At 34.9% G+C, this 24,874-nt stretch overlaps 1 long non-coding RNA gene across 2 annotated transcripts in view; it reads right to left on the bottom strand.

Annotated features, from left to right (window-relative positions):
• The window catches only part of LOC146405625 (uncharacterized), a 99,813-nt gene that overhangs the window by 4,245 nt on the left and 70,694 nt on the right, over nt 1-24,874 (bottom strand). The window contains exons 4-6 of one of the 2 annotated variants that reach the window (XR_014838219.1): nt 19,204-19,300; nt 15,678-15,751; nt 11,932-12,995 (exon numbers count right to left, since the gene is read on the bottom strand). This is a non-coding gene — a long non-coding RNA (uncharacterized LOC146405625). Of the gene's footprint in view, nt 1-11,931; nt 12,996-15,677; nt 15,752-19,203; nt 19,301-24,874 lie in introns of those variants that run through there. The other variant, XR_014838220.1, reaches the window with a different exon arrangement.

The raw sequence follows: 24,874 nt of genomic DNA, 5'->3' as shown, positions 1-24,874 counted from the left end.
AATCTTAATATGTAATAATCTCTTTTTAAAAAAAAATCTTTACATTTCTTGCTGTATTCCTTTTGATATTTCTAATTATATATTGTAATTTTTGATTTCTGAAATATATTTCTTGTGATATATTTCATTACTTTTCCTAAAATAACCAGCTTATAATCTTTCAGTTCTGCTTTTCTCTTTCTTTTTGGACTCATAATTCATTCATCTCTTCTTACATTTTATCTTTCACCGTGTTGCTTTATTTTTAATCTATCTATTCCAGAACAGACTTCTGGTAGTTACATCAAGATGTATGGTTCTCAAAACATTTCGAATGACAGAAATTTAAATAGATACAGTTTATAAGACCTACTAAAGAAAAGATTTTAATGTCTCTAATGTCTTAATCCTAAACATGTTCTTAAAGTAGCTAATAGCACAAAAATTATGGAAGTTGAAGGAAAAAAAATGAGAACTAAAAATTCTAAGGTGATTCAGAAGAGAAACATTTCTTCTACTTCAAGGAGATTCTAGCAGGCTTCAGAAGCTTTGCTTCTCTGGAGCTCGTCCCTAGGTGTTTTCTAATGAGGACAGATTTCTGGGGCTTTGTGTCTGGAGAAGACTTTGCTCCCCACAGGACAACCATTTACATAGAATCAAAGAGTTTTCATCTTTGTGTCTTGGCCTTTTATAAAGCTTTTTCGAAAGAAGGAAAAGTACTCTGAACACAGCAGTGGTTCCTCAATTCTTTGGGGGTTAAAAGAAGAGAAATACTATGGTTTTTCAGGTTCTTTTTTTTTTAGTATCTTGTTCCGAAGTTTGGATTTTGACATGTTTTGTATTCAATATATGTTTTAAATCAGTGAATTCATGTGTCATATTTGTTTTACCTATTTTCTGAAGTTTTTTTTCTTGTTACATATATGTATATACCCATGTATGTATATACATATATATATATATGGATGGATATGTACAGGAAGCATGCATGTAAAATGTATACATTAAGATACATGTGAGAATAAAAATCTAAAAGGATGTATAGCAACATAGAAGGAAATGAGAGATGTTCCTCTCAATATTTTAAACACAAACAGAAGGGGTAGATCACTTTCTGAAATGATGTACATCCAGTGATATACATCAAAATATTTTACAACACTGCTCCATATGGCAAGAAAGAACTCCGAATACTATAATTTAAGTTCAGTGAAGTGGTTCTAACTACAAACTATCCTTCAACAACATATAACAACTTCCTGTCAGTCCTGAGAGACAATTTGCAAAGATCCCAGGCAAGAAACCCATGGAAATGATTTCAAAGTATGAAGCTTACCATCAATACAGAAACATGGCAAGGCAGAGGAAAACACCTCATCAGCCCCCAGAAAAGAAACCCACTCTCTCCTAGCTGTTGAACAAAATGGGCAACTGAAAATTTTTTTCAGCCATCCTCAAGGCAGCACCCTTAGATAAGTAACCTATGCAAAAAAGATTTTGAGTGCTTTAGTTTGATGCCAAACAAGTGCTTTGGTTAGAAAGAATTCTAGGAGTTCCCAATGTGACTCAGTGGGTTAAGAACTCAACATAGTCCCCATGATGCAGGTTCCATTCTTATCCTCATTTTAGTAGGTTAAGGATCCAGCTTTGCTGAAGCTGCAGAGTAGGTCACAGATATGGCTCGAATCTGGAGCTGCTGTGGCTGCAGTGTAGGCCTGCTGCTGCAGTTTTGATTGGACCCCTAGCCTGAGAACTTCCATATGCCACAGGTGCGGCCTTAAAAAGAAAAAAAAAAAAAAATTCCAGTCAGCTTCAGGTAACCATCACTCTCTAGCCTCCTTTTTCCTGGAGTATGGAAGGAGTGGGTTGTGCCTTTCTTAAAGGAAATAACACAAGGGCAGTTTACAGAAAAATGGCAGAAGAGGAAGATGTGATGAATACTCAGATAGGTTTTAGAACATGTTTGCTCAAAACTCAGTTGTAAATTAGCAGGCATCAGTGATCCCATTCTGTATATACATATTGGGAAAGAGAGGGCAACCTCCACCTCTTTCTTTCTCTACTTATATTTCTATCTATTTTTTCCCTCTAGAGACATGGAAAACCAGATCTTAGAAAGCAATGTGGTATATATAGCTTCCCCCAAATTTTAAGAAAATATTTTAAAATATTGGCAGCTCTATAAGTTTCTGAAAGACTACTTCTGCCTGGTAAATATGGATTGTCACATCCTAAACTTGAAATCTACTCAGTCCTATATACACTTTTACAAGAGAACTTCAGTGACCTAAAGAAGAGCTATGGACATTAAGGTGACAGTTAACCAAGTTCTAAAGACTTTAACAGGGAAAATAATTTGCAGTCTTTGGAGCATACAGAATCCTAGAGTATACAACAGAACCGGGAATTACCCTTTCCCCCCAAAAATTCTACTTTGCAATGTTTAAAAAGCATATATGAAAAATACTTGTTTTTAAATTAGAAAAGGGCAACAGATTTTCTTTATACGGAGTGAACTGTCCTTTAAAGAAATCTTTTATATTTTGGCAGGAATTCAAATCTTCACTCTGTTTAGACATTAGGGAATACATGATCTAACAGATAAAAAAGTCATAATGGCAGCTGTTATTCTTAATATTGGTGAAAGCATGTCATCACATTTTCAAGAGATTATTCTAATTGTCTTTGATTATTTTATTTTTCTCCTCCAATTGTTTCTTATTGGCTACATCTCAGATATTATCCAACAATGCTACTCACCCCTATAATTTAAATAGTTCAACTCGAGGTCCCTTCTAGTTGATGAGAATATGTCAAATGATACTGACATTTGAACGTGTGCATCTGTAATCTCTTTGCTGCCACTGTCTTATCTCTGTACGCCACCCACTCTATAATTTCTACTGAGAAAACAGAGCAGATTTAATGACATCCTGGACCCCTCAACAAGGCACCTCTGTGGGCATCATGGCCCTTTACCATGTTCTGTCATAAAAATTGCCACCGCTGTGGTTTTTCAATGTTCACATTTTTAAGTACCTTATACATTGCATGTGCTATGCTAAGGTTACAGGGGTCAAAATGATTGCAATAGAAACTTTACTCTCTAGTGACCAATCCAGAGAAGGAGATTAAGATCAGCATCGTGTATCTCCATACCACAACCACCCTACTGATGATGCCACCATGACTAAGTCCTTGTAAATTTAGATTTTCAGCAAATAAAAAGAAATAGCAAAATATTTGCAAGTCAGGTAGATTAGAAAATTAGTCTAAAGCGAAATTTTAATGTGCCTTTCTCTTGGGTGAGTTTGAACATCTATAACATGCTTTAGAGATATTGGTGTTACTTTGTCAGTGAATTCTCTGTTTAAATCCATGGTATGTCTCTTTCTTAATAGTTTGTAAATTTGTATTGGGAAATTCAATTTTACCTAAACATCTATTAGGAAAAATTTCCCCTTTGTATATAAGCATGAATTGCAAATTTTTACCAGTTTGATTTTGTTTTTTGACTTTACTTATTATATGATCTTAGATTGAGAAATCCAAACTTAACTAAATATGTTTTAGAAAAATTAGGCTTTCTTATATAATATGAATTGCAAATTTTTACCAGTTTTTGGTTTTTGACTTTGCTTATAGTATAATCTCTGTCATTTGTATGTTTAGCATGTGTGTCTCTATTTTAGTCAAATTTATTAATCACTAGATAAAACGATTGTCTTGAGATTTTCGTGTGGTATCATTGTTTAGAACATCCTTCTATATTCTGGGTTTATGAAGTACTCATCCAGTTCTTTCTTGTTGGACATTTCTGGGTTCATTACATTTAAATTATTGACATGTTACATAAGGTAGCAGATAGATTTGTATCCACCATCACTGTTTCCAAATAGCTACTCAGTTCAACAACATTGATAGAAACAGCCATGTTTTCCACATTCAGTTCTTGTATGTATTCATGTCCATCTTGTATCCATTTCAGGATTAAATAGGTGAAAATTGCAGTGATCTGATACAATCAAAACTGCCTCTAATTCATACTAAGGGGTTCAATTGGCATTAATAATATTTTCAAATAATGAATACATATTATGTGATGGTATAATGGATGTAATGATATATTTGAAACTGTAGAGATTTAGTACCATTAACTGCTATACATAGATGTGTAGCGTTTTCTAAAATTGTATTTACAATGTGTTTTTTTTTTTTGGATGCTATTAGTGATTGATTTATGTAGACTATAGATTGTGGACTGTTTAACACTGAACTTATATATTACATCCTTGTAAAAATGTTACTATACCATATTCAACTTGTGTTAAAATATTATATTTAAATATAACTTTTTTATAGAAAAAAAAAACTCTTTTCCAGTTCCTGGTTTGCACCATTTTCTGTTTTTTTTTTTTTGTTTTGCTTTTTTTCTTCCTTTTATTTTAGTTAAAGAACATGAACATCTTCCTACTAGACACTATCCTGGATTTACTTATTCAGGTCAGTTTGATTTTTCTTCTTGTATTGAAGGCATTAACTTGAAGGTTAGCTGAACACGGAACATTTCTGAATTCCCTCCCCTAAATCATCTAATCTGTCGTATTCTGAACCATCATTGCAAATGAACACTAAAAGATTTTTAAGAGTTAAATATACCCTTTAAGCCTCAGGAAGTGGGTGAACAATGAAAATCTTTAAAAATCACCATATTTTTGTTTTTAACTTGTATATTCCATTTGTCTAATTAAACACGCACAGAGACAGACATATATACAATTTCATACACATGGCAAAAAGGTTATACATTTGGCTTCTGGAATTATATTAACTATGTTCATATCCAACTCTGCTACCCAGAACAGAGAAATCTGTTTTCACATGGATAGAAATAGAGATAGTAGCAGCTATATACAGACATGACAAGATTGCTGTGAAAATTAAATGAAATAATGTCGGTACCTTTAGTGCACTACTTAGATCTAGTAAGTGTTCAGTAATTGTCAAGTTATAATTGTAATTCTGAGTCATGCAGAAAGCCAGGCCCACATCCCTAATAAGCAAGTTTCATGGCCTTCCCAGACTTCAGTATCTTCATCTGTGAGACTAATAGTACTGCAGTATTTGATCTCCTATTTTCAATCAAAGGCCAAGATTCTGTTATTTTGAGACTATAATTATATGTGATGTTTGTTCTGAAATGAAATGAATTACAATGAAATTCTATTAAAACAAAGAAATTCAATCATGAACAGCTAACAAAAAACTATTATTATACTTTTATTACTGTTGTGATTATTATTATTCAGTCAACCATAATTATGATTCTCATTCCTGGTGCTTATTTAGCTTTTTTCCTCTACCAGACAGTGATGTTCTTACAATCATCATGTTTTTCCTCAGAAAAACTTTTGAGTAAAAGACATTTATATTTGTTTTACACACAAGGAAACTGAAGCTTAAATAGGTTAATGAACTAAGGTCATATAACTAGAAAAACTAAAAATAAAGCCTGAGGAGTGAAGGAACAGGAATGCAATTTAAATAACAACAAAAAAAAAAGAAGGAAAGACAAATAATTTGGATGGCGGGCATTGATTTTTGAATTAGTGTTTTCTATAGACACTAGATTTTAAATTTCTGAACAGAATTTTAAGTTTCTCAAAGGCAAAAAGCATGTTTCCCAGTTTTCTTCAAATGCTGTAAATAGAGTAGGCTCTCAGTGAAAATGTATTGACTGAGTCAATGAATCAATCAGCCCACTTTCTGAGCATTATCTTAGTAATATATTTGTTTCTTTTGGTGGGACATGAGCGGTCTCAAGGCGTGAAGGAGCAGTATTTTTTGGAAAAATTGTTTCACTTAGTAATGTAGAATAGTTAGCTACAGTGATGATCGGAACATAGTATATTGATTTCAGAAGCTCTAGCTGTAAATGTTTTTGCATAAAGGAAATTTTGGCACAGAAGTGGCAGTGATCATTGACTTCTGTGTGAACATCAAGTGCTTGGCAGGAGATGTGCAAAGCCGGTATGAGCACTTAGTGCAGAAGGTCAAGCAGACATCTGTCTTTGCTAAAGACGCACCATGTTCTGATGAACCATGGCAGACTGAGAATGTCACCAATATCCCCTGGAGGTAAAATCTGGCAAAATTTAAATAATCTCTGTCCTGAATAGAGGGATTTTTTTTTTTAATTTGAAGTGATTTTTCTCTAATTTGTCTCAAATCTTCAGTTACATGTACTGCATTTTGTTTGTTTGGGGTTTTTTTTTTCCCCCTCAAACTTTAGGGAAAAACACAAATACTACCAAAATATAATGATCCTAAACTGGAAGTGAGTCATGTTAACACAATGTAAGATTTCTCCCAACTTTTAACATAAAGCATTGAAGTGATTCTCCTTTTCTCAAATCACAGAAACAATGTAGAATATGATCAGTTTGTGACTGATAAAGAGAGAGTCAAACATAGTCCTTTAATTAATTTAACCAGTAATACATTATTGCAAGAGCATGAGTTCTTATACAGTTTGGCTTAAAGTATTATTAACATTTGTTTTCAATGCTTCATAAAGCAAGAGCAAAAATTGGTATCAAAAATTCACTTTTGATTATCAGAAAATATAGGATGCCTGTATTCTAGTAACAACAGTATTAACTACTATTCCTCAGCTCATAATTTGTGTCAGATGTGATGCTAATCATTTTTCATTTATAATTTCTCTAGTATCTGACTTTAGAGATGAAGAAATTGTATTAAATAACAGGCCAAGATGACTGGTTGGACAGTATCTGAGCCATAGTGATTGCCTTTAAATTCTGTCTAATTCCAATGCTTGTGCTAAGACTGCATCATGGCCTAAAATAAGTTCATACACAGTTCAATAAATATTATCACAGTGGGGTCATGGGCCTGTGGAAGACTCCGCAAAACGAGACTTGATCAGGTACAGCACAAATAATCTGCATTTGACTTCATAGGGATGTTAGGATTCCCTAAAACTAAATAAATCTATGTAAAAGTAAAAATACAATAGAGGCCAGGAATAGTTTTTTCTGAAATTATTATTAGACATATTTAAGAAAAGTCTTTTTTAAAAGACTTAGCTTGTTTTTAGTTCTTCAAGGACTGAGCCGCTAAAAAGTTGCATGTTCTATGTAACATAACACATGAATAAAATAGGAACCCTAATGCTCTACATGTGTATCGATGCCAGAGAGCATTTCTAATTCTCAAGATGATATATGTCATTGGTTGAATTATTTTTGTTAGTTTCTATTTGTATAATTTACACACTCATGAAGTTTTTATTGTTTTGATATATTTAACGCTCATTTTGCAAAAATGTATTTTACTTTGATATAAGGCAGTAAGAAATTTTAAATGTAAAGTCATGGTTCTAAAACCACTCAAAAGAAATACACAGAAATCAGAATATTACAAATAAAGGGTACAAAATTATATCCACTGCTTTCCAACAAGTAGGAGGTAAGCAACCTAAGATGAAATGGTTGATGATTTGGGGAACCACCCAATTCGAGGGCACTGTGATGTCAATCTTCCTTCATCTTCCTCCCTATTCTGAAAGTTTACCATTGTAAAACAGTTTTCCTAATATGCAACAATGAAGGCAAAGTATAGGAACAATCTTACTGAAAATCCTAATTCAAAAATTCATTTCACTAATAATGTGACTAAAGTAGGCCCTAATAGAACACAGAAATACCTTTTCATAAAAATAGTATTTGTATTTTATACCAAAAATATAAAGTGTGTAATATTTCAGTGCAGTTTGAATTTTTAAAAAATAAATTAAAAGTGCTTAGTATAATTTATATTTCTGTAATTACACAGTTTGCTAAGAATTTTATTTTGTATTCATTTTTTTAGACACATGTCATTTGTTGTATAATTAGAATAGTATCAATTTTCTCCTGACAGTTCTATATATCATAAGTTGAAAAAGATAGAGGTTGCAGTTATCCTGGGGAAGGCTGTTGTGGTAGTCAGGATGCTCTCCTGGCCTCCTAGATTCTGGGCCCCTGCTGTACATGCTCAGTATAATTCATTTCCCTTAAGTTGTGGGTGGGCCCAATGAATATGATGAAATATTACTCCTACGAAAAGGTAACATGGAGAAAGTGAGAGAATTTTGCAGAAACAATGAATGTTCTAGAGGTTACCCCAATGGGCCTCACCTAATCAGAATCCACTAAAAATAAGAAAAATTAAAATTCTATGGGTCATCAACCAAAGAGATTCAAAACAGCAGTCTTTTTCCTGTTGATCTTGAATAAGTAAACTTCCAGGTTGTAGAGGGGACCTCAAGAGGGAATAGTGGGCAGTTTCTAGGAGTTGAGGGTCTCAGTCTTAGAGCTTCAAGGAACTGAATTCCGTTAATAGCCAGTAAGCTTAGAAAAGAGCCTAAAGCCCTAGATGATATCACAGCCCTGGCTGACAAATTTGATTTCATTCTGGTGAAACCTTGATGTCAGAGAATGTTTTGCCTATATTCTCTTCTAGGAGTTCGATGCTGTCTCATCTTACATCTAAGTCTTTAAGCCATTTTGAGGTTTTTTTGGTGCATGGTGTGAGGGTGTGTTCCAGTTTTATTGATTTACATGTGGCTGTCTAGTTATTCCAGCACCACTTGCTGAAAAGACTATCTTTTTCCCATTTATATTCTTGACTTCTTTGTCAAAGATTAATTCACCATAGGTGTCTGGGTTTCTTTCTGTGTTCACTATTCTGTTCCATTTGTCTGTATGTCTGTTTTGGTACTAGTACCACACTGTCTTGATGATTGTAGCTTTGTAATATTGTCTGAAGTCTGGAAGAGTTATGCCCCCAGCTTGGTTTTTGTTCTTCAGAATTGCTTTGGCAATTCTAGGTCTTTTATGGTTCCATTTAAATTTTTGGTTTATTCTAGTTCTGTGAAAGAAGTCATGGGTAATTTGATAGGGATTTTATTGAATCCGTAGATTGCTTTAGGTTGTATGGCCATTTTTTAGAATATTAATTCTTCCAATCCAAGGGCATGGGATATCTTTCCATTTCTTTCAATCCTCTTTAATTTCCTTGAATAATGTTTTATAGTTCTCAGCATATAAGTCTTTCACCTCCTTGGTTAGGTTAATTCCTAGGTATTTAATTTTGGGGGGTATGATTTTAAAAGGCATTGTATTTTTATATTCTTTTACTAATATTTCATTGTTAGTATACAGAAATGCCACCAGTCTGAATGTTGTATTCTACTTTGCTGAATTCATTGATCAGTTGGAACAGTTTTTGTGTGGAGTTCTTAGGGTTTTTGATATATAGTATCATGTCATCTGCATACAGTGACAACTGAGCAGTGGACAGAGAAAGCCTGTACTCATACTCCAAACTCAAGCAAACAAAAGGAATAAATTTGTATCTATTCTCACCAGTAGTTTGAGGTCATTTGTTACACAGCGATAGTAAACTAATATACTTACCTACAACTAGTTTCTCTGGTATTAAATTATAAAAACTCATTTGTGTGTTCTTTGTATTACTGTAGGGAGAAAATAATTGCAGATAAATTTGCATAATCCTCATATTGTCATTAAATAACCACTCTTTTCACTTTCAACACTACTTACCCTTCCAGTTCAAACAGCAAAATTAAACAATTGTGACTTTAACACATAATCAAGCCCAAAGAAGAAAACAGAAAAATTATTTTTTAAAAAAAAAATGACCATAAAATCAGTGGTTGGAAGCTAATAATATATTTTTGTCCTCTATGCCCTCTATGCAGTAGGTTCAAGTCACATCCTGATTTTCTCCTATGAGATTAAACAAATTTTCTTTCATTTTCAAATTCCACAAACTATGAAATATATCTTCAATACATTCATTTCAGATAATGCCATTTCAACTGGATAAACCAATTCAAACGCCCCATGGGACTGATTACATAGAAATAATAGGCCAAGTATATGATGAAAATATGACTTCTGTGCTGTGCCCCCAAAAAATCACTTGTCCTTCAGTTTTTCCAACTGTAATAGTATCTGTGACTCACTCAACAACATAATGAGGACTATTTTACACATGATGATTTTGATGTCCAGGCCAACTTTTAAAGTATTTTTGACCTATGCAACAGGACATATTTCTAAAAAGACTGCTTTTGTGAGAGATATATTTTGTAAGTTAAGTATTTTTTGATATTTTACATTTTCAGAAGGAAAAAATGGATATAAAATTATCATAGTTCTGAAAAGTATGATTAGTGTTGTTTTCTAAAGTCTTAATTTTAATATAAATTAAAAATTTGAATACATCTTTAAAATAATCTTAAGTCAGTCTAATGTTCTGCAGAAATGGCTATTTCAAAGTCATATTAAGTTATCTAATGTGAAAATTTAATCTCAGAATCAATAAAATTAATTTAGCTGTATATGATTATATCTCTATGTGTTAAATGATTTTGACCTCGGGAAAAGAGTTTTCTGAACCCTAGTCCAAATCAAGTCCTCTGTTACAAGTTCTTAAACACTTTGATCTTATTTTGATAATTGACCAACTATCTTTAAATTACCTGCTAATTCTTACCCCCATTCCCCACCCCCAGAAGCCTGTGAGTTCCACTGGGATAAACTTTGTTCACCAACATATTTTCATGACCAGGAACAGTATGTTGCACCAGAGAAACACTTAATGGGAAAACTATCTGACTGAATAAGGGATAGAAAGAGAGAAAATGAGAAGAAAGTATGAAAAGGAGGGAGCAAAAGGAGAGGGAAAAGAGGGAGAAATAGGACAGAGAGAGGAAGGAAGATAGGGAAGGACTGGATGATGGAGAAAGGAAGAAAGGAGGAAAGACTTAAGGGCAAGTAAGAAGGAAGGAGGGAGGGAAGGAAAAATGTTTTCATGAATTTAAAGAATAATCCATTTCTTGACAGTAATAAAATCATACCTACTTTTTACTGTCTAAGAGAGATTGGTTACCTCTTCAAGAAAGTATTATATCCATTTTATAAAGAAAGTATTATATCCATTTTATATAAAATGGATATATGTTTTGTACTTCAGGAGTAGGTTCATAAAGTTTTAATAGACAACATAGAACCCAGGCTAGTTTTCAAAAATAAATACCTTAGCCCTTTTACCCCCACTTTTATGAGCTATAATTGACATATAATATTGTATTACTTTTATGTATAAAATAAAATGATTTTATATATGTATATATTGCAAAATAACTACCAAAGTAAGTTGAATTAACATCCATCACATCATATAGTGATTTTTTTCCCTTGTAATAAGAATTTTAAGATCTACTCTCTTAGTAACTTTCAAATATGCAGTATAGTATGTTAACTACAGTCACTGTGCTGTACCTTATATCCCCAGGATTTATATACCTTATAACCAGAAGTTTGTATCCTTAGAGCACATTTACCCCTTGTGTCCACTTCCCACCTCTGGCAACCACCAAACTATTCTCTAAATCTATGAGATTTTTTTTTAAGAACCTAGTACTTATCTTTCTCTGTCTGACCTTTTTAACTCAGTATAATGCACACAAAATCCATCCCCACAAAATCCATCCATCTTGTCTCAAATGGCAGCATTTCGTTCTTTTTTATGGCTGAAAATATTCTGTTTGTGTGTGCATTGCTCCCTGTTTGGCTATCGTAAATAATGCTGCTATGAATATGAGGATGAGGTATCTTTTCAGGATAGTGACTTATCTCTCAGTTAAATACCCAGAAATGGAATTTGTACTTATATGGTAGTTCTATTTTTAATTTTTTTGGAAGACTCCATACTGTTTTCATAATGGCTTCACCAATTTACCTTCCCACCAAGAGGGCACAAGTGTTCCCTTCTCGCCACATCCTTACTAACACTGTTTTCTTTTTCCGGTTTTCTTCATAACAGCCACTCTAACAGGTGTGAAGTGACTTGTTGTGATTTGCATTTCCATTGTGATTCATAAAATGAGTAACTTTTAATGTACTTGTTGGACTTTTGTATGTCTTCTTTGCAAAAAAATGTCTACTCAGTTTCTCTGCCCATTTTTAAATCATATTGTTTGGTTTTACTCTTGTAGAAATTTTCAATATATTTTGTACATTAACCCTTTATCAGACATATGATTCACATATATTTTCTCTCAGTTCATAGATTGCTTTTTCATTTTGTCAGTGGTTTCCTTTGCTGTACAAAAGCTTTTGGTTTGATATAGTCCAATTTGTTGATTTTTTTTTTCTTTTGTTGCCTTGGCTTTTGGTTTTAAATCCAAAAAATCATTGTCATGACCAGTGTTAAAGGTTTAGCTCCTGAAGTTCCCATTGTGGCTAAGCTGTAATGACTCAGCTAGTATCCATAAGGATGCACATTTGACCCCTGGCCTCACTCAGTGGGTTAAGGATCTGGAGTTGTCATGAACTGTGGCATAGGTCACAGACAGAGCTCAGATCTGGCATTGCTGTGGCTGTGGTATAGGGTGGCAGCTGCAGCTTGGATTTGACCCATAGCCTGGGAACTTCCATGTGCCTCAAGTTCAGCCCTAAAAAGCAAAAAAAAAAACTTATCTCCTATATTCTCCTATATTTTTCTTGAGAAGCTTTATGGTTTCAGGTCTTATGCTGAAATCTTCAATCCATTTTTAGTTGATTTTAGTAAATTCATTAATTTTAGAGATATATCATGATTCTCTCCAAACCAATATGACATCCAAATATTTTCAAAACATCAATTAACCAATGAAGATGCATTTCTATACATAATTATCAAAAATTTAAACATAAACACAGTGTGTCCCAAAACACTGGCATAAAGTAGCTTTGTCCTATTTTAAAATGTTTTGATTTGCATGGGAAAGATGTGCTTTACTGTCTCTAACAATTGACTAACCTTGGGAGGAGCAGTTTCTCTCTGTTCAACAAGGTCCCAAGATGTTCAAGAATCAAATACAAAAAATAGGAAAATGGTTGTTACATGTACTCCTTCCAGGAGAAAGAGAAGATGTGATTCTAGATGGTAAAGGAGAAGTAAACAGTCATTCCTTGAAAGATATAGTCCTCATTTTTTTTTAAGAGCCACACCTGTTGCATATGGAAGTTCATAGGCTAGGGGTCGAAACTTAGCTGCAGCTGTGGGTCTATAGCATAGCCACAGCAACAGGATCTGAGCTGCATCTGTGACCTATACCACAGCTCACAGCAACACCAGATCCTTGACACACTGAGCGAGGCCACAGATGGAACCCATGTCCTCATGAATACTAGTTGGGTTCATTACCGCTGATCCATGATAGGAACATTGATATAGTCCTCTTTATTGGCATTTTAAAAAACCACTTGGGGCTCCTGGTTACTGTTCTTTCTAACTAGATTTAAAGCAGTACTGTAGCACAGGAAAAAAAAAATACAGCAGAATAAAACCAAACTGAAAACAAAAGAACACTTCAAAACCTTTGGAAGTAAGGAAATTACTACCTCTTAATTACTCTTGCTTAATGTATGGGTACATAGTACACCATTTGGGTTTATCCAAATATGAGACCAAACTTAAGTTTGGTCCCTTGTGAACTTTTTTGATTAGAAAAGAAGTATAAAGTGGAAAATAGTTCGCTAAAAGCATGATGTTGAATTTTTTTTTTTTTTTTTTTTTTTTTTTTTTTTTGCTTTTCAGGGCTTCACTGTGGCATGTGGAGGTTCCCAGGCTAGGAGTCTAATCTGAGCTACAGCTGCCGGCCTACACCACAGCCACAGCAATGCCAGATCCAAGCTGTGTCTGTGACCTACACCCCAGCTCACAGCAATACCAGATCCTTAACCCACTGAGCGAGGCCAGGGATTGAACCCACCACCTCATGGTTCCTAGTTGGATTTGTTTCCACTGCGCCACAATGGGAACTCTGAATTATTAATTTTATAGCATATTTATTTGATGGGTTTTGAAGCAAAAGAAGCTTTGTATAGTTGACCGTTGAACAACATAGTTGTGAACTCTGTGGGTCTACTTGTATGTGGATTTTTTCCTGTAGTAAATACATGGTACTACATGATCTGCAGTTACTTGAACTCATGGATATAGAGCCACTGATCCTGAGGAACCTCATATATGCAGGACCAGCTAGATGATTATGGGGGTTTTTCGCTGCTGGAATGTTAGCACCCCTAACCCCTGCATTGTTCAAAGATCAACTGTACTTAAAAGAATTATTGCCCAAAAAATGATGTAACTTTTTAAATGTTGCTATAGTAAATCATAACGAACAACATTTGAGACAAGTTTCCTTAAACTATAATGATAGCAAAATACTCAATATTCGTCATTTTTAATAAAATCTGCTTAGAAAATGAAGATGATCAACATTTACATCATTATAGCTTTTCTAACCATATGTTACAAGGCTTGTTTATAATTGTCTTGAATTGACCTCCTTCTATCGCCTTCTCATTGCCTGAAAAGGCTTTAAGAGAGCAGTTTTTTAAGGCTGATTTTTTTTCTGAGGCAGAGGATGTCAAAATGTGGTCTGAAGTAGACTGCTTTGGTATCAATAGCTTCTTATCACTCTAATTGCTGCATTTAGTGCTTTATATGCTTCAAAAACATCTACCTCTAGTCCACAAGTGCCTTCACAGCCAGGACTGAACACCATATGCTCATGGGGAGCCCACTCATGTCTGTTTTCTCTTCAGAAGTGCCTGCCCCATTCATGTCCAGTGTGATTCAGGGTTGCTATTTTCCACTTAGTACTTTCCTTTGAATATTAACCATTATGTTTTATTACCTAATTTACAGATATTCTTAGAAAATGTCATATATTTTCTGTTTCATTATTTTTTTCCTTAATAGCTTTCTTAGAATGAGCAAACCTTTTTTCTTTAATTTTCTGAATGCCTGAACAATTCCGAAATAAGTCGTCTTTTTTTTTTTTTTTTTTTTTTTTGGTCTTTTCGCCCTTTTTCTAGCATCGCTTCTGTGGCATATGGAGGTTCCCAGGCTAGGAGTCTAATCAGAGCTACAGCTGCCGGCCTATGCCAGAGCTACAGCAATGCCATATCCGAGCTGCGTCTGTGACCTACACCACAGCTCACGGCAACGCCAGATCCTTAACCCACTGAGCGAGGCCAGGGATCGAACCCGAAACCTCATGGTTCCTGGTCGGATTTGTTAACCACTGGGCCATGATGGGAATTCCAACAGTGTTTACCTATAATCATTATGGGTTAATGATTTCTTGACATAGTCACTGATAGTTCCTGGAATTCTGCAGTGGTCCTTCCCTCCTGCTTGTGTCTTTTTTTTTTTTTTTTTTTTTAATTTAGAAAGAACATAGTTTGGTTGCCAAGGCTATTGTCTCATATTCCTCTTATTAATTATTCACTGCTTAGTGTTTCCATAAAAATCTTGAGGAGACATATGTATGTATCCACAGTCATGCACCCAAAGTTGTGAAAGCTGCAATAGTTTTTTCATATCTGCTCAGCAAAATGATCAACCAATTTTATGAGATACAGACTTAAGAGCCTTAAAAAGTATTTTTAGCGGTTATAATTATCAGCTTCTGCAACCCTCTCCACCCCAGCCCTAACCCTGACCCTGGTCATCTCTGGTTTAGACCTTTTTGGAGTGAATGAGGATACTGATTCCCCAGAAAACTGGTAATTTGTTTAGGTCAACACCCATACTTATGAATTACTTACCTTATACGCTCTTTGGAAAAAATTACACATTGTTTTGGGAGTCATTCACTCCGTGAAGAGCCTCCTCCTAGATGCTGCAAAAAGGAATATAGTCCTGTTGTGGCTCAGCAGATTAAGAACACGACGTTGTCTCTGTGAGGGTACAAGTTTGATTCCTGGCCTCACTGAGTGGCCTGAGGGTCCGGGATTGCAGCAATCTGTGGCCTAGGTCGCAGGTGCAGCTCAGAGACAGCATTGCTGTGGCTGTGACACAGGCCATGGCTGTGGCTCCAATTCGACTTGCTAGCCCAGGAATTTCTATATGCCAAAGGTTCATCCATAAAAAAAAAAGAAAAAAAAAAAGAAAAAATTGAGGGTATGCTTTTGGTTGACTTAGTAGTTTCATGCAACTGCCCCAGGTTTGCAATAATAGATGGAAGAGTAGGTTTAGGGAGAGGGGCTCTAAGATAATGAAGTTGTGAACTCTTAAACGTAAAAAAAAAAGACATTTAATTCATACTAATTGTTTATGTAATGACTTAATTGGATCATAAACATTTCTTCTCTGCTCTCATGATTAAATCCCATTTCACTACCTCTGATTTTCCTTGTGAATCTGGGAAAGATGGACAATAGAGGAGGAAAATAAATCTTTAAAACTCAGCTTTTCAATCATTTCTCCTCCAGGACATAGTTTATCACAGAGAGCTAATCATTTCCTTTGTAACCTGTGCCGTCACAAAGGAAAAATGTTTTTCAAACTACTTCTCAGAAATCTAGAAAGGAACTTCACCAAATTTCTACCTGATATTAATACATTATCTAGATATTATGCTATTACTCTACTTCTGATGGGAAGAGAACAATTCTGTCCTTCAGCATAAAACACAACATTAATTAATATAGTCATTTACTTACTAATTTTTTGAAAATTTACGGTTTGAATACCCTGAAATCACCAAGCAAGCAAGGCAAGCAAGATCACAATTTGTATTAAACTTTTATTCTTTAGAGTGGGGAACAATTATTATTACTGTTACTATTTTTTAGTCAATGAATGAACCAACAAATTAAAAATTAGCAAGCAGGAGTTCCCCTGTGGTGTAGCGGGTTGAAGATCTGATGTTACCACTACAGCAGCTGGGGTCATTGCTATGGCTTGGATTCGATCCCTGGCCTGGGAGCTTCCACATGCTGCAGGTGAGGCAAAAATAAACGAACAAATACATCAGATGAGGGCGAATGATTTGTGGAAATTTAAACAAAGTAATATGACAAAGTGGTTACATCAATTTGGGTGGGAACAGAACCCTCTCTGAGGGAGTGAGAGTTTATCTGGGATCCAAATAATGAGAAGCAAGCAGTCTTTCAATTTCTGTGAAAAATCATTTCAAGCAAAGAGTAGAACTAGTGCAAAGTTCTGAAGTAGAATTAGCTAATTATTTCCTAAGACTGGAAATAAAGTCAGTGTACCTGGAGCCCAAGAGTGGAGAAATTTAAGTGTACAGTATACGATTGGAAAGGGCAGTAAGTCAAATGGTGGCCCCCAAGAAAGTATGCCCAGGTCCAAGGCCCTATAGCCTGTGAAAGTTACCAGACTGGGAAAAATGGTCTTTGCAGATACAAGGGATAAATCTTAGAAAGAGATTATCATGTACTGCCTGGGTAGACTCTAAATCCAATGATAATTATCTCCATAAGAGAAAGATGGGAAGGCAATACAAAGACAGAGGCAAAGGAGTTCCCGTCTTGGATCAGCGAAAACAAATCTGACGAGGATCCATGAGGATGCAGGTTTGATCCCTGGCCTAGCTCAGTTGGTTAAGGACCTGGTGTTGCTGGGCTGTGGTAGAGGCCAGCGGCTACAGCTCTGATATGACCCCTAGCCTGGGAAACTCCATATGCCACAGATGTGGCCCTAAAATGACAAACAAAGACAAAGGCAGAGAATGGCTAGGGGCAGTGTGTCTACAAGCTAAGGAAACCAAGGAATCCTGAAATCTACCAGGAGCTGAAAGAGACTGGAAAAAAGAGGGCTTTTTTTCCTCTAGAGCTTTTATAGGATTGTGGACCTACCAACGTCTTGAGTTTGGACATCTGCCTTCCATAATTGCTAGAGAATGAATATCTGTTGTTTGAAGACACGCAGTTTGGGGTAATTTGTCACTGAAGGCTTAGGAAATTAATACAGAGAGATAAGCAGTGGGTAGATCATTTAGAACATTGAAAGAAGGCATAAGGAGTTAAGAATTTTATCTAATGAAAAGGAAAAAAAAGAGGACTTGAGTTGGGGGTGGAGAATGAGGGGCTGACTGTTACAGGACAGAGATGGTCTGATTTTTCATGAAGGCAGGTAAATATTGCTTATCATCTCATGCTCAAGTGCTAGACATTTGGGGTTGAATTCTGGCCTCTATCAATTTTTCATTAATACTTTTAGCTGTATGACATGTGTCTATGAATTTTAAATATCTAGGCCTTTCATTTCCTCTTCTAACTGATGATAGCAATAATACTGTAACTCATAAGTTCACTGTGAGGTTCACTGAGTTTAAAATTTAAAGTACTTTGGAACAATGTCTGGCACTTAATAAATATGTAAACATTATATTGTTTTGCATTTTTTTTAAAGTTTGTAAAACATATTTTAGAAGGAGAAGAGGTGAGGCAGGAGGAAAAGAGGGATGTGTAAGTCCCCAGCAAGAGGTGGGATGAAGATGGTAATATTAGAAGTGAATGGATGTTTTGAAAAGCAAATCTACTCTACTTGAATCTGGGAGGTTAGGGAAAGAGAATTGAAGGAACTTAGATCAATGTAGTAACATTAATTTAAAAAGATATAAGGTCCTTAAAGGAATAAAATTCTTTATGGAAAAATAAGAGTTCTGTTTCAAATACATTAATTTCAGATGCCTGTTAAATATACAAGTCAGGTAGGCAGCTGCACACATGACTGTGGAGTGTGCGGTGAATGGGGTTTGGAAATAAAGACTAGAGATAGAGATTTGTGACTCATAATTCTACATAAGATGATTTGAAACTGTGGGTCTGGGGAAGATCACTTAGGCAGAATGTATGGGTATCTCAAGGAGCTGTTAATGAAAAGGAAGAAAAATACAATAATAAACTACATGTATTCCCAATATTTACAACAGTTTCCTGTTATATATTCTGTCTTAATCATCTTGGGATGTTATAACAAAATACCATAGACTGGGAGGCTTAAACAAGAGATATTCAATATTCCCTAGCACATTTAATACTGCATATTGGAAAGCTGCTAAGAGTTTAGATCTTAAATTTTCTAATCACAAGAAAAAAATCATTGCTCTTGTGATCATAATGTTGTATACTGAAACATATTAAATGTAAATAATCTATCAAAAAATGACAAAAGCAGAATACACATGTTTCTCAATTGCACATGGAACATTCTCCAGGATAAACCACATGGTAGTCCATAAAAAAGTCAATAAATTTAAAAAGATAGAAATCACTGAAAGCATCTTTTTCAATAATAATGAGGTGAAACAAAAAAGGCATTTACCTTTGGCAGTTCTGAAGGTTAGAAAGTCCATCATCAAGGTGCTAGCCTGTTTGGTTCCTGGTGAGAGCCCTCTTTTGAGTTTGCCTTTTTCCTGTGTCTTCACATGGCAGAGAGAGCACTCTCATCGCTCTATCTCCTCATAAAGGATAGTAATCACATCGAGGGGTCCCACCCTCATTTTCTCATCTAAACCTAATTACTTCCCAAAGACCCTACCTCCTTTTACCGCTACATCAGGGATTAGAACTTCAGTATATGAATTTGGGGGAAGCACACAACCATTCTCCCTCAACATGTGCCCTTCAGATTATTTATATCTACTGTTCATACTGTGGAAAGACTATTTATAACAATTTCTTCCCAATTCCACGTTGGTGACATCATGCTGGTAACTTGAAATCAGCCAGGCTGAGAGTGTCTATAACAAAGGCTTTGGAAAATGCTATAAATCAGCTTCCTTTTCCCTGGCTCCCCAGTAAATTGGTTATTCGACTTGTGCTAGCATATACTATATGCACACTACTGGGCCAGGAGAGGTTTTATTTGTTCTTAGGATAGAAGATAGATCTGGTTATTTATAGGCTGATGCTTAAGGGGTAAGTCCTTTTGTATTTCTAAAATAATTTGAAGTGTTACTAACTTAATTCTCTTAAGATAAAATATAAGTTAATTCTATGAGGATAGAGTTTTTAAAGGAAAAATTATAGAAAAAAATATTGCAAATTCAATGTTTCTAAAAAGGCATGACTGAATTGGATCCAGAACCCACGTGAAAAAATAGACCTGAAATAGAAAAGAGGCATCTTTAGTGACATGGGAGAAGGCCCTGTAAGTTTGGTATACTCGTGTGAGAGGTGATGAGAACATTGCTCCTTTTCCTGCCAAAGGGATAAGATCTCCCTGCCTTGGAGAACCAAGCCCCTCTTTGAGAAAGAAGTCTCATTTCACCCAGTTACAGCTGCCATATCTGCCCTAACTAGAACCAAGCTGTCTAAAAACATGCTCACCATTTATTTTCTCATTATACCAGGTCTGCAAATACAAAACTGTTCACTCAAAAGTGTTCTTTTCAGTTATGTATGCAAAGTCTGTAAGTTTTAGCCATGAAAATACTAACACAATGTTATTTACCTGCACTCCTTGCTTATAAAAATTAATCTCTGAAATTATATGCAAGTCACAGGTCTCACAAATCCTCCAAACGTCCTAAAGAAATAAATTTATGGAAAATTTTCCTGAAGTTTATGTAAATCCAGAAATACCTTCAGTGTTTCATGAGTGGAATGTTTAGCCCTCAGTACAGTCGATGCTAAGAAGTTCCATTAGAATGTAGAGCACTTGATAAAATATTCCATTTTAAGTACCTAAATATAAAATTAGAGCCTGTTATCTCTAAAATGGAGCAATCTTCAGCCACTGTGTAGCCACAGAGAGGATAGGTAATCTCTAAAATAACAAACTTTCAAATTCCTTAGAGGTTAAGCCTCATAACTGGAACTGGCTGTCAGATGAGAATAACTCAGTAGAGCTCAGTGTAGCTAAAAAGCTTTTTACATTTCATTAAATTGCTTTCTTTTCCTGATGATTGAGACCCAACTTTGATATTGTGGTTTTATGATTGTGATATAAATGACTATCAGGAAATATTCTGATGTCTCTTGATCACATACAAGATAATCACTGTCATCTGAATTGATTGTGAACTACTATACCAGGGTAAACCTTTTCACGAAATCTAGAATAATTTCATTTCTTACGGGTTTAATACTGTTAAGAAAAGTATGTCAGCCCTCTGAGGAGAAGATTTTTTTAAAGTTATCCTATATCACAGATATTGTAGCACAAGTCTCTAGGGGAGCAAGTCATGAATCAAATAAGGTATGGCCAGGAGACTGGTTACATTATTTGACTCTGAGAGAGCCTCATCTAGGTTAGCTAAAGATAAGGAATTTTATGTGGAGCCATAAATTTCAAAGAAGTTAAGTATAGGCTATATAATCAAGCTAAGTCTCATGAAGAAACAGTATTATGGGTTCAAAATATTTTTCTATGTTAAATGCAAAAGATTATAATCTCCCTTTCCAATGCATTAGTGTTAACCTGACTTCCATATTCTACATCAGCTGTGTTCTCCACTCAACAACCTCCAGGCCTCTCACTCTCTATTCTATCTCTTAAAAGTTCCATAACTCAGTTCATTCATTGTTTACTGAGATTCTTTTTGCTTTTTTTTTTAATTTTTATTAGAGAATAGTTGACTTACAGTGAGTGTTGTGTCAATTTCTGCTATACAGCATAGTGACCCAGTCATATCAGTCGTGTGTGTGTGTGTGTGTATAGTTTTTCTTATACTTCCTTTCAACTATATCTAAACTCTCTCCCAAGAGATTGGATATAGTTCCCCATGCTGTACAGTAGGAACTCATTCCTTATTCATTGTAAATGTAAGAGTATGGCATGAGACTCTTTTATATGCCAAGAACTGTATTTGGCAGCAGTGAACAGGACAGAGAAATATCTTGCTCTCATAGACCAGCCTTCTCCTGGGAGAGATGGAGATTAACCAGGAATTCAAGATAAATATCGACTGTGAGAGTTCTATGAAGGACATAAACGAGGGCTTAGCGCTGGGTGGGGCAAAGCAGGCGATGAGCGGTAGGGCTGAGCTGCACTACTTCAGATGAAGTGATTCAGAAGAGTCAGCTGATCAGAGAGTTGAGAATGAGTCATGCAGCAAGGGTATGAAGTGGGAAGGGTTTTGTTTCCTAATCATAGCAGTGGCTTAATCATAACTTCCAGCTTCTTGATAGCACGTGCTGGCAAAGCACACTGACCATTTATTCATCTTTCTCCAGTGCTGGGCAATATGCAAGTTCACCCAGCCAGGGAAGCCCTGTGCCTTCATTTAATTCTTTTATTGATTCCATGCTTTGCGGCTCCATAGGAGATTAGATTCAATGAAGATGGAAACGTCTGTCTGTTTTGTTCACTGCTAGATCTCCCATGCCTAAAACAATTCTGGAATGAAGGGTTTAACGAATGACCTGCTGGAAAGTAGATGGACTAGGGGATGGATTTGAATTTTATCAGTCTAGTTAGGGATATTGCAGTCATGCGTGTTTAGGAGTTTTTCCCTTGAACAAATTTTGCTTGAATTATCTTGGGTATACAGTTTAGATTTGCATGATAAAAAAATTAAACTCTTGCCTATATTCATTTTAGTTCATATATATTAAGTCATCAAGACTCAAGAAAAATTAATGTGTAATCCATATTTAAAAATCCCAAACACTGAATATAGTGCCTATACTTAACTCTAAATAGCTGCTGAGTAAATGAATGAATATACGTATGTATTTTTAGTTCTTCTATTTTAGTATTAGCCTAGGAAATTTTATAATACAAATTTCTCCTCTACTAAAATATATTTAAAAAGCTTGGTAGTTTAAGATCAAATATACAAAAATTTTCAACCTTAGAATTAATGATATTTTCAATTTTAAGATTATTTCCCCTCATATCATAACTTTTGAATGTAGCTTTCAGAACTTTTTGCAAAGTTATGTGTTCTATGAAATGAAAAATTAATCATCACAAATATCACCCACTGAAAAGCAGTTACAGAACAGATGAACATTTAATTAGGCTTTTGATATATTTCTTACAGTATATTTTTTTTTCATTAATAAGCTAAAAATAGTTCATGTCACTTAAACCTCCTCATAGTCAAGTTCTGGTGGGGTATATTTTTTCAGATTGAATCAGAAACAGACATATATTATAAATATAAAAGAAAATGATTTCCAACTCTAACAAATACATCAGATTTTCTTCTGACAAATTGGTGTAGATTTTCTCTACAGAATCTGAAATTTTCAGGTTGTAAATTATAACACTATAAGGCAACTTTTCACTTATTCTCTGGAGATACAGATGATAATTAGAATAATGATGCCTAGGATCTAATCACAAATAAGTTCAGTTCTGCTATGGCACAGCAGATTAAGGAGCCAGTGTGGTTGCTTCTGTACTGCTGGTTCGATCCCTAGCCCAGGAACTTCCTCATGCCATGGGTGTAGCCAAAGAATAATAATAAAAATAATCACAAGTAAGTTCAGGACTAAATGTGTATCACTGCAGCCACTGAGGGAGGGTAGATGAGACACATCAATAACATCTTCTGTCTGAGTCTGAGAACCTTAGTTTCCAGACTGTTCAAGCCAGGTGAACACTTCAGTATCATGCACTTCTAATGAGAGCTCTCTTGTACTAAGAGCTTAACCAGCTTCAAACTCTACCTACAATGTCAGACTCCTGGCACATTTTTCTAATAATAATTGAGAGGATTTCCATTCAGTCATTCACTCTACAACCATCTGTGTAGTCCAGTCATTGTCAGAAACTGTTCTAGGTGCTCTCAGGTTTATTTAATTGCACAAAAAAACAAAAAGTTGTGTTACATAAAACAGAAAATTATACAAGTATTTCATGTTTTAATATAAATTAAACATGAATTGTAAATATTATTAGGTAAAATACTATTGAATCTCAGGTAAGAAAACTGAGGCTCCTAAAGAGGTCACATCATTGAGCTGAGATTAGGCCGTGACACAAACTGCAGAGCAGAGCAAGGAGTCACATGATAACCTCAGTTCTTCCATAGGGTTGCAGTTTTATATAATTTCATTATTTAAGTGAAAGTTAATTAGTTTTGTATTTATTAATTTTGAGGTTTGCCATTTTATTTTATTTTTTATATTGAAGTATAGTTGATTTACAATATTGTGCCAATTCATGTTGTACAGCAAAGACCCAGTCATATATAAATATACACATATACACATATTATTTTTCTCGTATTATCTTCTATCATGTTCTATCCCAAGAGAATGGATGTAGTCCCTGTGCTATATAGTAGGACTTCATTGTTTATCCATTCTGAATGTAATAATTGGCATCTATGTGGTACAAAAGCAAAGAGGATAAAACAATTCATATTTAAATATGTGCTTCTTCCATCCTCAGTCTTCATGTCTCTGTATTTCTCCTCAGAGATTACCAATTTTACCAATACTTTAAAAATTATCTAGGAGATCTTATAAAATTAAAAAACATTCAAGTAGTTGCCTATGTGTAGAATGTACATATATGTGTATGTGTATGTAAATCTATGCACCTTTGTCTTATTGCATACATGTAGATGTGTATGTGAATATGTATTTTTTAACAAAATGGTAACTAACTTTACATAACGCTCTGCACTTTACCCTTTTGTCTTAAAAATGTTTCTTGAAGGTGTAGCATAATAGGATGTGCTTCACATATAAAACTCTGAAGCCATTTTGATTATTGTCTTTCTTTAGAGATCTTTGTATTTTTCCTCTGAAAACTTTTGACTCCATTAATCAAAAAGTCATAGTTATCAGTGTCTTGTGAGGTTCTGTTTTTCACAGTTATGCTGTGCATGATATTTTGCATTTACCATTTCGAATGCCCAGGATGGTATATAAGCTCTGCCCTTGGTTCCGTACCCCAAGGAAATGATCTTGGTTTTTATTTATTTATTTTTATTTTTATTTTTATTTTTTTGTCTTTTTGCTATTTCTTGGGCCACTCCCGTGGCATGTGGAGGTTCCCAGGCTAGGGGTTGAATCAGAGCTGTAGCTGCCAG

The sequence above is a fragment of the Sus scrofa genome, chromosome 2 (assembly GCF_054392235.1).
Source record: "Sus scrofa isolate SSC_HxYL_T2T_F1_AM1 chromosome 2, Sscrofa_HxYL_maternal_Yorkshire_Landrace_v2.0, whole genome shotgun sequence".
NCBI classification, from domain to species: domain Eukaryota; kingdom Metazoa; phylum Chordata; class Mammalia; order Artiodactyla; family Suidae; genus Sus; species Sus scrofa.
This window is presented reverse-complemented; position numbering and strand designations above follow the sequence as displayed.